Here is a 13,089-nt window from a genome sequence, read left to right on the forward strand (position 1 = left end):
GTATATCCCATGAGAGAGAGAGGTATATCCCATGAGAGAGAGAGAGAGAGGTATATCCCATGAGAGAGAGGTATATCCCATGAGAGAGAGAGAGAGAGGTATATCCCATGAGAGAGAGAGAGAGGTATATCCAATGAGAGAGAGAGAGAGAGAGAGGTATATCCCATGAGAGAGAGAGGTATATCCCATGAGAGAGAGAGAGCGAGAGAGAGAGAGAGAGAGAGAGAGAGACTTTTTGACTTTTGTTCTTGCTTTATTGAAACATTCTTAATTCATTTAAAACTCACCCCCCACTCCTAAAATAAATAAAAAATAAATAAAAATACACAGAAACCATCTCCTACAACCGTATATCCAAAACATCTTCCCCAGCAATACAGACAGCCCCCCAACAGACCATATCTCCTCAAACATCTCCACACATTTGATCATTTTATAGAACTCAAACTCAACCCTAAGGCGCGCAGAGACCATCCCATGAAACAGTAGTAAAGGGTCTGTTATCCCCCCACCTTTGACCCTGTTCCTCCTTGTTAGCCAAATAGCTAACTTTGCCTGAGCAAACAGAAAATTCAACAAAACACATTTTTCTTTCTCCTTACTCGAATACCTGTATCCCATTATAAACATCCCAACAGCAAAAACCACCCCCAACCTGTCACACAGACATTCCAACAGAGACATTAATGGCATTAACCTGGTGCACACAGAAAACACATGAATTACAGTTTCTTTCATTTGACAGAAAGGACACCCCTGCCCAATTCCCGGATCAACCCGTGCCAACCAGCTGTTAGTGGCCAGGGCTCCATGAAGAACCCTCCACTGGAGGTCCCCTGACCTCTTTGGTACTGGGGGTTTGTAGAGCGCCCTCCATCTAAAACCCACCATACTCTCCGCCCCACATACCCCCTGCCACTGATGTGCCTTCACTCCTGTTAGGCTTCTAATGCTCCTCACCTTAACGCAGAGGTTGTAGAGGGCTTTACCTCCCACCCCTCAAACTCCCCAGGCTCGGAGTGTTAAAATCTAACAAGTCCTCCAGACCCCCTTGCCAGTCTCCAGTCTCTGCCGTCACCTGCAGTGGCGGGAACATTGGTGGCCCCTCTCCCTTTGGCCTCTCAAACACCCCCTTACCGGCTCAGACAGTGCCTCCTGGACCTCCTCCAGGAATCTCTCCAGCAGCCTAAGAGACGTTATTCCTGTTTGTTGCGCCAAGACCTCCGGGGTTTTCCACCCCTCCTCTCCCAGCAGTCTCAGGTCACCCAGCCTTTGTAAACCCCTGCCATCAGTTGCCTCTGCAGGGTGGCCGACTGAACCGATCTCAAAGGGATGGCTGGGTTGTGGAAGATGGGCTCCTCCCACACCCACTGCCCAGGCTCCACACCCCTTCTCGTGTGGGCCTTAGCAGCTGCCAGGCCCTCAGCACCGCAGAGTAAAACTCTGAGAGACCTGCTGTACTCAGCCTCTCCAGCTTCATGAGGAACAGCTGCCGGTCCAACCCTAATCCGCCAGCTCTCCTCAGCAGCGCATGCTGGTTCCCTCCAGCCAACATCAGTGTGGTACAGCAGTCTCTGCACCGCCTTTAGTCTGAAAGCAGCCATCCTGCTCTCCAGTTCCACCAGGCCCTGTCCTCCTTCGTGGACGGTCATGTACAAAACTGCTGCCTTCAGCCAGTGATGTCCCGACCAAAAAAGTCCACCAGCTTGCGTTGCAGGTCTGCAAGCAGACCGGCGGGGGTTGAGGACAGCCAGTTTATGCCACAAGGAAGATGCCACCAGGTTGTTGATTATCAGCACCCTCCCTCTATATGACACTTGGGACAGGAGCCACCTCCACCTGGCCAGTCTTGACACCACTGCCTGTGTCAGCCCCTCCCAGTTCTTGCTGACCCACCTCTCCGAGCCCAGGTACACCCCCAACACTTTAAGCCCTTCACAACCCCACTGCAAACCCCTGGAAGCAGAGGAGGAGCCCTATCCCCCATGCCCCACATAACAGAGCTTTGCTCTTTCCCCAGTTTACCTTAGCTGATGAAGCTCCCTCATACACCTTCAGACTGGTCTCTAGTTCCTGCATATCTTGCCCATCCCTGACCATCACAGAAACATCATCTGCATATGCTGAGACTGCAATTCCTGTCACCACATCCATGCCTGTCCAGCACACTCCCCGCAGTCTCCTGCGTAGCAGTCCTAAAAAAGGCTCAATGGCTAGTGTGTACAGCTGCCCAGATAGAGGGCATCCTTGTCTAATGCCCCGTCTCACCCAGACTGGCCTACTGAGCCCCCCTCCCACCTTAACCATACATGACGCCCCAGCATACAACAGCTTCACACAGGTCACAAAACTCTTCCCAAACCCAAACACAGACATCGCATTAAACAGATACTCATGATCCACTCTATCAAAAGCCTTCTCTTGATCTAAAGAGACCAGTCCAAAGTTCACATTAGAACCTCTCGACAAGTCCAACATGTCCCTAATCAAGAACAAGTTGTCCGTGATTGAGCGTCCCGGTACACAATATGTCTGGTCCTTGTGTATTATAGAGTCCAGATGGGACTTCAGTCTGTTAGAGAGGACCTTGGCAAAAATCTTGTAGTCCGCACAGAGTAATGCCACAGGCCTCCAGTTCTTAAGTTCACACAAGTCCCCTTTTTTGGGCAGGAGAGTCAGAGCCGCCCGACGGCAGCTCATCGGCAACTCTCCTACCCCTACGCATTCTCGCAACACGCAAAAGAAATCCTGTCCAATTGTTCCCCAGAATTTTTGTAAAATTCCACTGGAAGTCCATCAACCCCGGGTGCACGACCGGGGACATCTGGGTTACTGCCTCTGCCAGTTCATGTGACAACAGAGGAATGTCCATTTCATCCCTCTGTGCCCGAGAGAGCTTAGGAGTCCTGCGAACAAGACCTGAGCACACATAGGATCACACATTTCTGCCCTATACAATTCAGTATAAAACTCCACAGTCCGCTCCCGCATCTCCCCCACCACAGAGGTCACCCGCCCATCAGACAGCCGTAGACAATGCATACCCTTGGCTTCACTGCTCTGTCTTTCCAAACCAAAGAAGAAGGAGCTGGGAGCATCCATCTCCTTGAGCATGGAGAACCTAGCTCTTACAAGTGCTCCCTTTGCTTTAACCTGGAAAAAACTGCCCAGGTCCCTACGTAATTCGGCTAAGTTAGCCTGGAGGCCTACATTGCCTTGCCCCACCATCTCTACCTCCATCTCACTAATACACCGCTCTAGTTCCCCAACACTCTCCTAGCCTCTGAGGATGAGAGAGCTGTGTACTGTTGACAGAAAAGCCGAATTTGCACTTTCCCCACATCCCACCACTGACTCAGAGACTCATACTCCTCTCTTCGCTGCCCCCATCTTTCCCAAAAAGTCTGGAAACCTGAGCAAAAAGTGGCATCTTGTAAGAGCTTTACATTGAACTTCCAATAAGATGCCTGCCGGGGCCCTGGTGAAATAGACAGCCGAGCCATGGTTATGTGGTGATCCGAAAACCCCACTGGGAGAATGGTAGCACTCAGAAGCCTATTGCTCTGATTCCTGGACATGTAAAAACGATCAAGTCGAGCTGCACTCACCCTAGCCCCAAAAACCTTCACCCACGTATACTGTCTTGTGTTTGGATGTTTAGTTCTCCAAACATCCACTAGGTCAAACTGATTAAAGATGTCCCTTAACACTCCCACTGACACTGAATGAGGCTCTTCCCCATTTCTGTCTTTTGTAAAATCCATTGTACAGTTCCAGTCACCTCCGATCACCAGCGTCTCCTCAGGCGCTACTTGTGAGAGTTCCTGTCTAAGACTCCCAAATAGAACCCCTCTTTCTCTCCCTGTGTTAGGCGCATACACATTTATAAAGACAAAACACATGTTGTTAATTTCTGCTTTAACAACAAGCAACCTACCCCTACACACCTCCTTTGAGGAGCAAATTTTTACAGCCAGACCCGGTGCAAAAAGGACTGCCACCCCTGCACTAAGATTTGTCCCATGGCTCAACACACTTGCCCCTTTCCACCAGAGCCCCCAATCAACTTCATTCACCACATCACTATGCGTCTCCTGCAGAAACAACACCTGTACTTGTTTATGTTTTACATATTCACTCAACACACTCCTCTTTCCCGCATCTCTGGCGCCATTTATATTGAGCGAGCCTACCCGAAGAGTCTCCATAAGAAGTGGGAGAAAAGCCAGCAGAGAAATAGACCAATAGCAAAGCTCAAAAAGCCCCAGTGTCAGTAAGAAATTAAACATTTAAACAGTGTCTGAAGGTAAACCTTTACGCACTGTTGTGACCCACTTCCTCAACCTAAACCGTTTCTTGGGTGAGAGGACACCATGCCCCTCATTTCTCATAGCATGTTGTACTGATCTTACAAACTTTCTAGGATCAGGAAAAAAGCCTCAAGATTAACTTTTTCCCCTTAGTCTCATTCAGGAACCTTGTCAGTTCTCTCAACGTGTACTTAGACCCCTCTGGTTGACTGGCTGTCAGCTCCGGGCCAATTGAAGAGGAGTCTGAAAAAATACCTCCTCATCCTCTTCCTCAGACTCACTTTCCTCCTCTTCTCTATCTCCCACCCTGACCACCTGCCCTTTCTCTCTGGTTAGGGCCTCACCCACAGCAACAGGCAACATTTCCATGGTGCCTTTGTCCACACCCTTTTCTTTTTCCTCTTGACACCCTCCTCCTCCTCCCCTAATCTCTTACACTTCCCCACTATACTCTCCTCATCCACTAGAAAAACCTGACTAGACGCAGTATCATCTGCACCACCCTCCATAGCATGACTAGGGCCAGCCTCAGCTACAACACCCTCCATAGCATGACTAGGGCCAGCCTCAGCTACAACACCCTCCATAGCATGACTAGGGCCAGCCTCAGCTATACCACCCTCCATAGCATGTCTAGGCCCAGCCTCAGCTACCCCACCATCTCTAGCCTGACTAGACCCAGCCTCTGCTTCTCCACCATCTCTAGCCTGACTAGACCCAGCCTCATCTACACCACCATCTCTAGACTGACTAGGCCCAGCCTCTGCTGTCTGCATCTCCTTACCCCCTGCATTTTCACCTCGATTTCCCCCTTGCGCTCGTACCCTCCCCTTGTCTATGGCCTTTATGTGGGCACGCAAAGCTCTTGTGCCCCAAATCCCCACATTCAAAACACCGTAGACTATCTGTGCTGGCAAAACCTGCATAGAGCCCTTCCCCATGCCTCACTTTAAAATGCACATTTAGCTGTTGCTCATTATTGTTCAGAAACATAAACACTTGCCTCCTGAATGAAACAACGTGCTTAACGGCATCTGCCTGAAAACCTGCTGACAGTACACGGAAACCGCTAGCAAACTTACCAAAACGACTCAGCTCTTTCCTAATTTGATCATCCGTAATAAACGGAGGCAAATTTGCCACTACAACTCTTGTTGAAGGGGTAGAGAGAGGTGAAATTGACACCAACACATCCCTTACAAATATTCCGCTAGCAATTAGCCTACCGACCAAATTAGCTCTTTTCATGAACACAACAACAGCCTTGTTCATTCTAGAAGCAGAATGTATAAACTCAGCTCCTACCTGTTCACCGACCGCGAGCAGAACCTCCTCCACCTTAACTCCGTTCTCAGGAACACACCTGAAACCATGCTGAATCGACAGCGTCTCTTGCGCACTAGGCTGAGAAGCCATTGCGCACACTATACCTTGCAACCCCCCGGAACGTTACTCTGTCCTCTTCCACCCTAACTTTGAAAAAAGAAACTTTGGATACCGCTAAAAACAAATATTGCATTAACCCTCCACCATAGAAAATAACATGTAAAGAAAAGAATAGAATCAAGAAAGTTAGTTAGGATAGAGCTTTCCACACCAAACACTCAAACTCCAAAAACACCCAGCATGCACCGAGAGAGAGAGCGAGAGAGAGAGAGAGAGAGAGAGAGAGAGAGAGAGAGAGAGGTATATCCCATGAGAGAGAGAGGTATATCCCATGAGAGAGAGAGAGAGAGAGGTATATCCCATGAGAGAGAGAGAGAGCGGTATATCCCATGAGAGAGAGAGAGGGGTATATCCCATGAGAGAGAGAGGCATATCCCATGAGAGAGAGAGAGAGAGGTATATCCCATGAGAGAGAGAGAGGTATATCTCATGAGAGAGGTATATCCCATGAGAGAGAGAGAGAGAGAGAGAGAGAGAGAGAGAGAGGTATATCACATGAGAGAGAGAGAGAGGTATATCCCATGAGAGAGCGAGAGAGAGAGGTATATCCCATGAGAGAGAGAGAGAGCGGTATATCCCATGAGAGAGAGAGAGGGGTATATCCCATGAGAGAGAGAGGTATATCCCATGAGAGAGAGAGAGAGAGAGAGAAAGGTATATCCCATGAGAGAGAGAGAGGTATATCCCATGAGAGTGGTATATCCCATGAGAGAGAGAGAGAGAGAGAGGTATATCCCATGAGAGAGAGAGAGGTATATCCCATGAGAGAGAGAGAGAGAGAGAGAGAGAGTATATCCCATGAGAGAGAGAGAGAGAGAGGTATATCCCATGAGAGAGAGAGAGAGGTATATCCCATGAGAGAGAGAGAGAGAGAGAGAGAGAGAGAGAGAGGTATATCACATGAGAGAGAGAGAGAGGTATATCCCATGAGAGAGCGAGAGAGAGAGGTATATCCCATGAGAGAGAGAGAGAGCGGTATATCCCATGAGAGAGAGAGAGGGGTATATCCCATGAGAGAGAGAGAGGTATATCCCATGAGAGAGAGAGAGAGAGAAAGGTATATCCCATGAGAGAGAGAGAGGTATATCCCATCAGAGTGGTATATCCCATGAGAGAGAGAGAGAGAGAGAGGTATATCCCATGAGAGAGAGAGAGAGGTATATCCCATGAGAGAGAGAGAGAGAGAGAGAGAGGGTATATCCCATGAGAGAGAGAGAGAGGTATATCCCATGAGAGAGAGAGAGAGGTATATCCCATGAGAGAGAGAGAGAGAGGTATATCCCATGAGAGAGAGAGGTATATCCCATGAGAGAGAGAGGTATATCCCATGAGAGAGAGAGGTATATCCCATGAGAGAGAGAGGTATGTCCCATGAGAGAGAGGTATATCCCATGAGAGAGAGGTATATCCCATGAGAGAGAGAGAGAGAGAGAGAGGTATATCCCATGAGAGAGAGAGAGAGAGAGAGGTATATCTCATGAGAGAGAGAGAGCGGTATATCCCATGAGAGAGAGAGGGGGTATATCCCATGAGAGAGAGAGAGAGAGAGAGAGAGAGCGAGGTATATCCCATGAGAGAGAGGTATATCCCATGAGAGAGAGATAGAGGTATATCCCATGAGAGAGAGAGAGGTATATCCCATGAGAGAGAGAGGTATATCCCATGAGAGAGAGAGGTATATCCCATGAGAGAGAGAGGTATATCCCATGAGAGAGAGAGAGGTATATCCCATGAGAGAGAGAGAGAGGTATATCCCATGAGAGAGAGAGAGAGAGAGAGAGGTATATCCCATGAGAGAGAGAGAGAGATATCCCATATCCCATGAGAGAGAGAGAGAGAGAGAGAGAGAGAGAGGTATATCCCATGAGAGAGAGAGAGAGCGGTATATCCCATGAGAGAGAGAGAGGGGTATATCCCATGAGAGAGAGATGTATATCCCATGAGAGAGAGAGAGAGGGGTATATCCCATGAGAGAGAGAGGTATATCCCATGAGAGAGGTATATCCCATGAGAGAGAGAGGTATTACCCATGAGAGAGAGAGAGAGAGTATATCCCATGAGAGAGAGAGAGAGAGAGGTATATCCCAGGATAGAGAGAGAGAGAGAGAGAGCGGTATATCCCATGAGAGAGAGAGAGGGTATATCCCATGAGAGAGAGAGAGGTATATCCCATGAGAGAGAGAGAGAGAGAGAGGTATATCCCATGAGAGAGAGAGAGAGGTATATCCCATGAGAGAGGTATATCCCATGAGAGAGAGAGAGAGAGAGAGAGAGTATATCACATGAGAGAGAGAGAGAGAGAGAGGTATATCCCATGAGAGAGAGAGAGAGAGGTATATCCCATGAGAGAGAGAGAGAGAGAGAGAGGTATATCCCATGAGAGAGAGAGAGAGAGAGAGGTATATCTCATGAGAGAGAGAGAGCGGTATATCCCATGAGAGAGAGAGAGGGGTATATCCCATGAGAGAGAGAGGTATATCCCATGAGAGAGAGAGAGAGAGAGAGAGAGAGGTATATCCCATGAGAGAGAGGTATATCCCATGAGAGAGAGAGAGATAGAGGTATATCCCATGAGAGAGAGAGAGAGAGAGAGGTATATCCCATGAGAGAGAGAGGTATATCCCATGAGAGAGAGAGAGGTATATCCCATGAGAGAGAGAGGTATATCCCATGAGAGAGAGAGAGAGGTATATCCCATGAGAGAGAGAGAGAGGTATATCCCATGAGAGAGAGAGAGAGAGAGAGAGAGGTATATACCATGAGAGAGAGAGAGAGAGAGAGAGAGAGAGAGAGAGGTATATCCCATGAGAGAGAGAGGTATATCCCATGAGAGAGAGAGAGAGAGAGAGAGAGAGAGGTATATCCCATGAGAGAGAGAGAGCGGTATATCCCATGAGAGAGAGAGAGGGGTATATCCCATGAGAGAGAGATGTATATCCCATGAGAGAGAGAGAGAGGGGTATATCCCATGAGAGAGAGAGAGGTATATCCCATGAGAGAGGTATATCCCATGAGAGAGAGAGAGGTATATCCCATGAGAGAGAGAGAGAGAGGTATATCCCATGAGAGAGAGAGAGAGAGAGGTATATCCCAGGATAGAGAGAGAGAGAGAGAGAGCGGTATATCCCATGAGAGAGAGAGAGGGGTATATCCCATGAGAGAGAGAGAGGTATATCCCATGAGAGAGAGAGAGAGAGAGAGAGGTATATCCCATGAGAGAGAGAGAGGTATATCCCATGAGAGAGGTATATCCCATGAGAGAGAGAGAGAGAGAGGTATATCACATGAGAGAGAGAGAGAGAGAGAGGTATATCCCATGAGAGAGAGAGAGAGGTATATCCCATGAGAGAGAGAGAGAGCGGTATATCCCATGAGAGAGAGAGAGGGGTATATCCCATGAGAGAGAGAGAGGTATATCCCATGAGAGAGAGAGAGAGAAAGGTATATCCCATGAGAGAGAGAGAGGTATATCCCATGAGAGTGGTATATCCCATGAGAGAGAGAGAGAGAGAGAGAGAGGTATATCCCATGAGAGAGAGAGAGAGAGAGAGGTATATCCCATGAGAGAGAGAGAGAGAGAGAGAGAGAGAGAGTATATCCCATGAGAGAGAGAGAGGTATATCCCATGAGAGAGAGAGAGAGGTATATCCCATGAGAGAGAGAGAGAGAGAGAGGTATATCCCATGAGAGAGAGCGAGAGGTATATCCCATGAGAGAGAGAGGTATATCCCATGAGAGAGAGGTATATCCCATGAGAGAGAGAGATATGTCCCATGAGAGAGAGGTATATCCCATGAGAGAGAGAGGTATATCCCATGAGAGAGAGAGAGAGAGAGAGAGAGGTATATCCCATCCCAGAGAGAGAGAGAGAGAGGTATATCTCATGAGAGAGAGAGCGGTATATCCCATGAGAGAGAGAGAGGGTATATCCCATGAGAGAGAGAGGTATATCCCATGAGAGAGAGAGAGAGAGAGAGAGAGCGAGGTATATCCCATGAGAGAGAGGTATATCCCATGAGAGAGAGAGATAGAGGTATATCCCATGAGAGAGAGAGAGAGGTATATCCCATGAGAGAGAGAGAGAGAGAGAGAGAGAGGTATATCCCATGAGAGAGAGAGAGAGAGGTATATCCCATGAGAGAGAGAGAGAGGTATATCCCATGAGAGAGAGAGAGAGAGAGAGGTATATCCCATGAGAGAGAGAGAGAGGTATATCCCATGAGAGAGAGAGGTATATCCCATGAGAGAGAGAGGTATATCCCATGAGAGAGAGAGGTATGTCCCATGAGAGAGAGGTATATCCCATGAGAGAGAGAGGTATATCCCATGAGAGAGAGAGAGAGAGAGAGAGAGAGAGGTATATCCCATGAGAGAGAGAGAGAGAGGTATATCTCATGAGAGAGAGAGAGCGGTATATCCCATGAGAGAGAGAGAGGGGTATATCCCATGAGAGAGAGAGGTATATCCCATGAGAGAGAGAGAGAGAGAGAGAGAGCGAGGTATATCCCATGAGAGAGAGGTATATCCCATGAGAGAGAGAGAGAGAGGTATATCCCATGAGAGAGAGAGAGAGAGAGGTATATCCCATGAGAGAGAGAGTATATCCCATGAGAGAGAGAGAGAGAGAGGTATATCCCATGAGAGAGAGAGAGAGAGAGAGAGTATATCCCATGAGAGAGAGAGAGAGAGAGAGGTATATCCCATGTGAGAGAGAGGTATATCCCATGACAGAGAGAGAGAGAGAGAGAGAGAGGTATATCCCATGAGAGAGAGAGAGAGAGTATATCCCATGAGAGAGAGAGAGAGGTATATTCCATGACAGAGAGAGGTATATCCCATGAGAGAGAGAGAGGTATATCCCATGAGAGAGAGAGAGGTATATCCCATGAGAGAGAGAGAGAGAGAGAGAGAGAGGTATATCCCATGAGAGAGAGAGAGAGAGGTATATCCCATGAGAGAGAGAGAGAGGTATATCCCATGAGAGAGAGAGAGAGAGCGAGAGAGGTATATCCCATGAGAGAGAGAGAGGTATATCCCATGAGAGAGAGAGAGAGAGAGAGAGGTATATCCCATGAGAGAGAGAGGTATATCCCATGAGAGAGAGAGAGGTATATCCCATGAGAGAGAGGTATATCCCATGAGAGAGAGAGAGAGGTATATCCCATGAGAGAGAGAGAGAGTATATCCCATGAGAGAGAGAGGTATATCCCATGAGAGAGAGAGAGAGAGGGAGAGAGGTATATCCCATGAGAGAGAGAGAGAGAGGTATATCCCATGAGAGAGAGAGAGAGAGAGGTATATTCCATGACAGAGAGAGGTATATCCCATGAGAGAGAGAGTATATCCCATGAGAGAGAGAGGTATATCCCATGAGAGAGAGAGAGAGGTATATCCCATGAGAGAGAGGTATATCCCATGAGAGAGAGAGAGTTATATCCCATGAGAGAGAGAGAGAGAGGTATATCCCATGAGAGAGAGAGAGGTATATCCCATGAGAGAGAGAGGTATATCCCATGAGAGAGAGAGAGAGAGAGGTATATCCCATGAGAGAGAGGTATATCCCATGAGAGAGAGAGAGAGTATATCCCATGAGAGAGAGAGAGAGGTATATCCCATGAGAGAGAGAGGGGTATATCCCATGAGAGAGAGAGAGAGAGGTATATCCCATGAGAGAGAGAGAGAGAGGTATATCCCATGAGAGAGAGCGAGAGGTATATCCCATGAGACAGAGAGAGGTATATCCCATGAGAGAGAGAGAGGTATGTCCCATGAGAGAGAGGTATATCCCATGAGAGAGAGAGGTATATCCCATGAGAGAGAGAGAGGTATATCCATGAGAGAGAGAGAGAGAGGTATATCTCATGAGAGAGAGAGAGCGGTATATCCCATGAGAGAGAGAGAGGGAGTATATCCCATGAGAGAGAGAGGTATATCCCATGAGAGAGAGAGAGAGAGAGAGAGCGAGGTATATCCCATGAGAGAGGTATATCCCATGAGAGAGAGAGAGGAGGTATATCCCATGAGAGAGAGAGAGAGAGAGGTATATCCCATGAGAGAGAGAGGTATATCCCATGAGAGAGAGAGAGAGAGGTATATCCCATGAGAGAGAGAGAGAGAGAGGTATATCCCATGAGAGAGAGAGAGAGAGAGGTATATCCCATGTGAGAGAGAGGTATATCCCATGACAGAGAGAGAGAGAGAGAGAGAGAGAGGTATATCCCATGAGAGAGAGAGAGAGAGGTATATCCCATGAGAGAGAGAGAGAGGTATATTCCATGACAGAGAGAGGTATATCCCATGAGAGAGAGAGAGGTATATCCCATGAGAGAGAGAGAGTATATCCCATGAGAGAGAGAGAGAGAGAGAGGTATATCCCATGAGAGAGAGAGAGAGAGGTATATCCCATGAGAGAGAGAGAGAGATATATCCCATGAGAGAGAGAGAGAGAGAGAGAGAGGTATATCCCATGAGAGAGAGAGAGAGGTATATCCCATGAGAGAGAGAGAGAGAGAGAGAGGTATATCCCATGAGAGAGAGAGGTATATCCCATGAGAGAGAGAGAGAGGTATATCCCATGAGAGAGAGAGGTATATCCCATGAGAGAGAGAGAGAGAGGTATATCCCATGAGAGAGAGAGAGAGGTATATCCCATGAGAGAGAGAGGTATATCCCATGAGAGAGAGAGAGAGAGAGAGAGAGAGGTATATCCCATGAGAGAGAGAGAGAGAGGTATATCCCATGAGAGAGAGAGAGAGAGAGAGTATATTCCATGACAGAGAGAGGTATATCCCATGAGAGAGAGAGGTATATCCCATGAGAGAGAGAGGTATATCCCATGAGAGAGAGAGAGAGGTATATCCCATGAGAGAGAGGTATATCCCATGAGAGAGAGAGAGAGTTATATCCCATGAGAGAGAGAGAGAGAGGTATATCCCATGAGAGAGAGAGAGGTATATCCCATGAGAGAGAGAGGTATATCCCATGAGAGAGAGAGAGAGAGAGGTATATCCCATGAGAGAGAGAGGTATATCCCATGAGAGAGAGAGAGAGGTATATCCCATGAGAGAGAGAGAGGTATATCCCATGAGAGAGAGAGGGGTATATCCCATGAGAGAGAGAGAGAGAGGTATATCCATGAGAGAGAGAGAGAGAGGTATATCCCATGAGAGAGAGCGAGAGGTATATCCCATGAGACAGAGAGAGAGGTATATCCCATGAGAGAGAGAGGTATATCCCATGAGAGAGAGAGGTATATCCCATGAGAGAGAGAGAGAGGTATATCCCATGAGAGAGAGCGAGAGGTATATCCCATGAGAGAGAGAGGTATATCCCA

General features: G+C 47.8%; 1 long non-coding RNA gene across 1 annotated transcript; it reads left to right on the forward strand.

The window, feature by feature from the left end:
* The first annotated feature begins 11,424 nt into the window (after positions 1-11,424).
* On the forward strand, positions 11,425-12,876 carry LOC127910642 (uncharacterized). The gene is made up of 3 exons (XR_008075590.1): positions 11,425-11,467; positions 11,969-12,044; positions 12,539-12,876. It is a non-coding gene; the product is annotated as an uncharacterized LOC127910642 (long non-coding RNA).
* The last annotated feature ends 213 nt before the right edge of the window (positions 12,877-13,089 follow it).

This window comes from Oncorhynchus keta, chromosome 22 (assembly GCF_023373465.1).
Source record: "Oncorhynchus keta strain PuntledgeMale-10-30-2019 chromosome 22, Oket_V2, whole genome shotgun sequence".
Classification (NCBI taxonomy): Eukaryota; Metazoa; Chordata; class Actinopteri; order Salmoniformes; family Salmonidae; genus Oncorhynchus; species Oncorhynchus keta.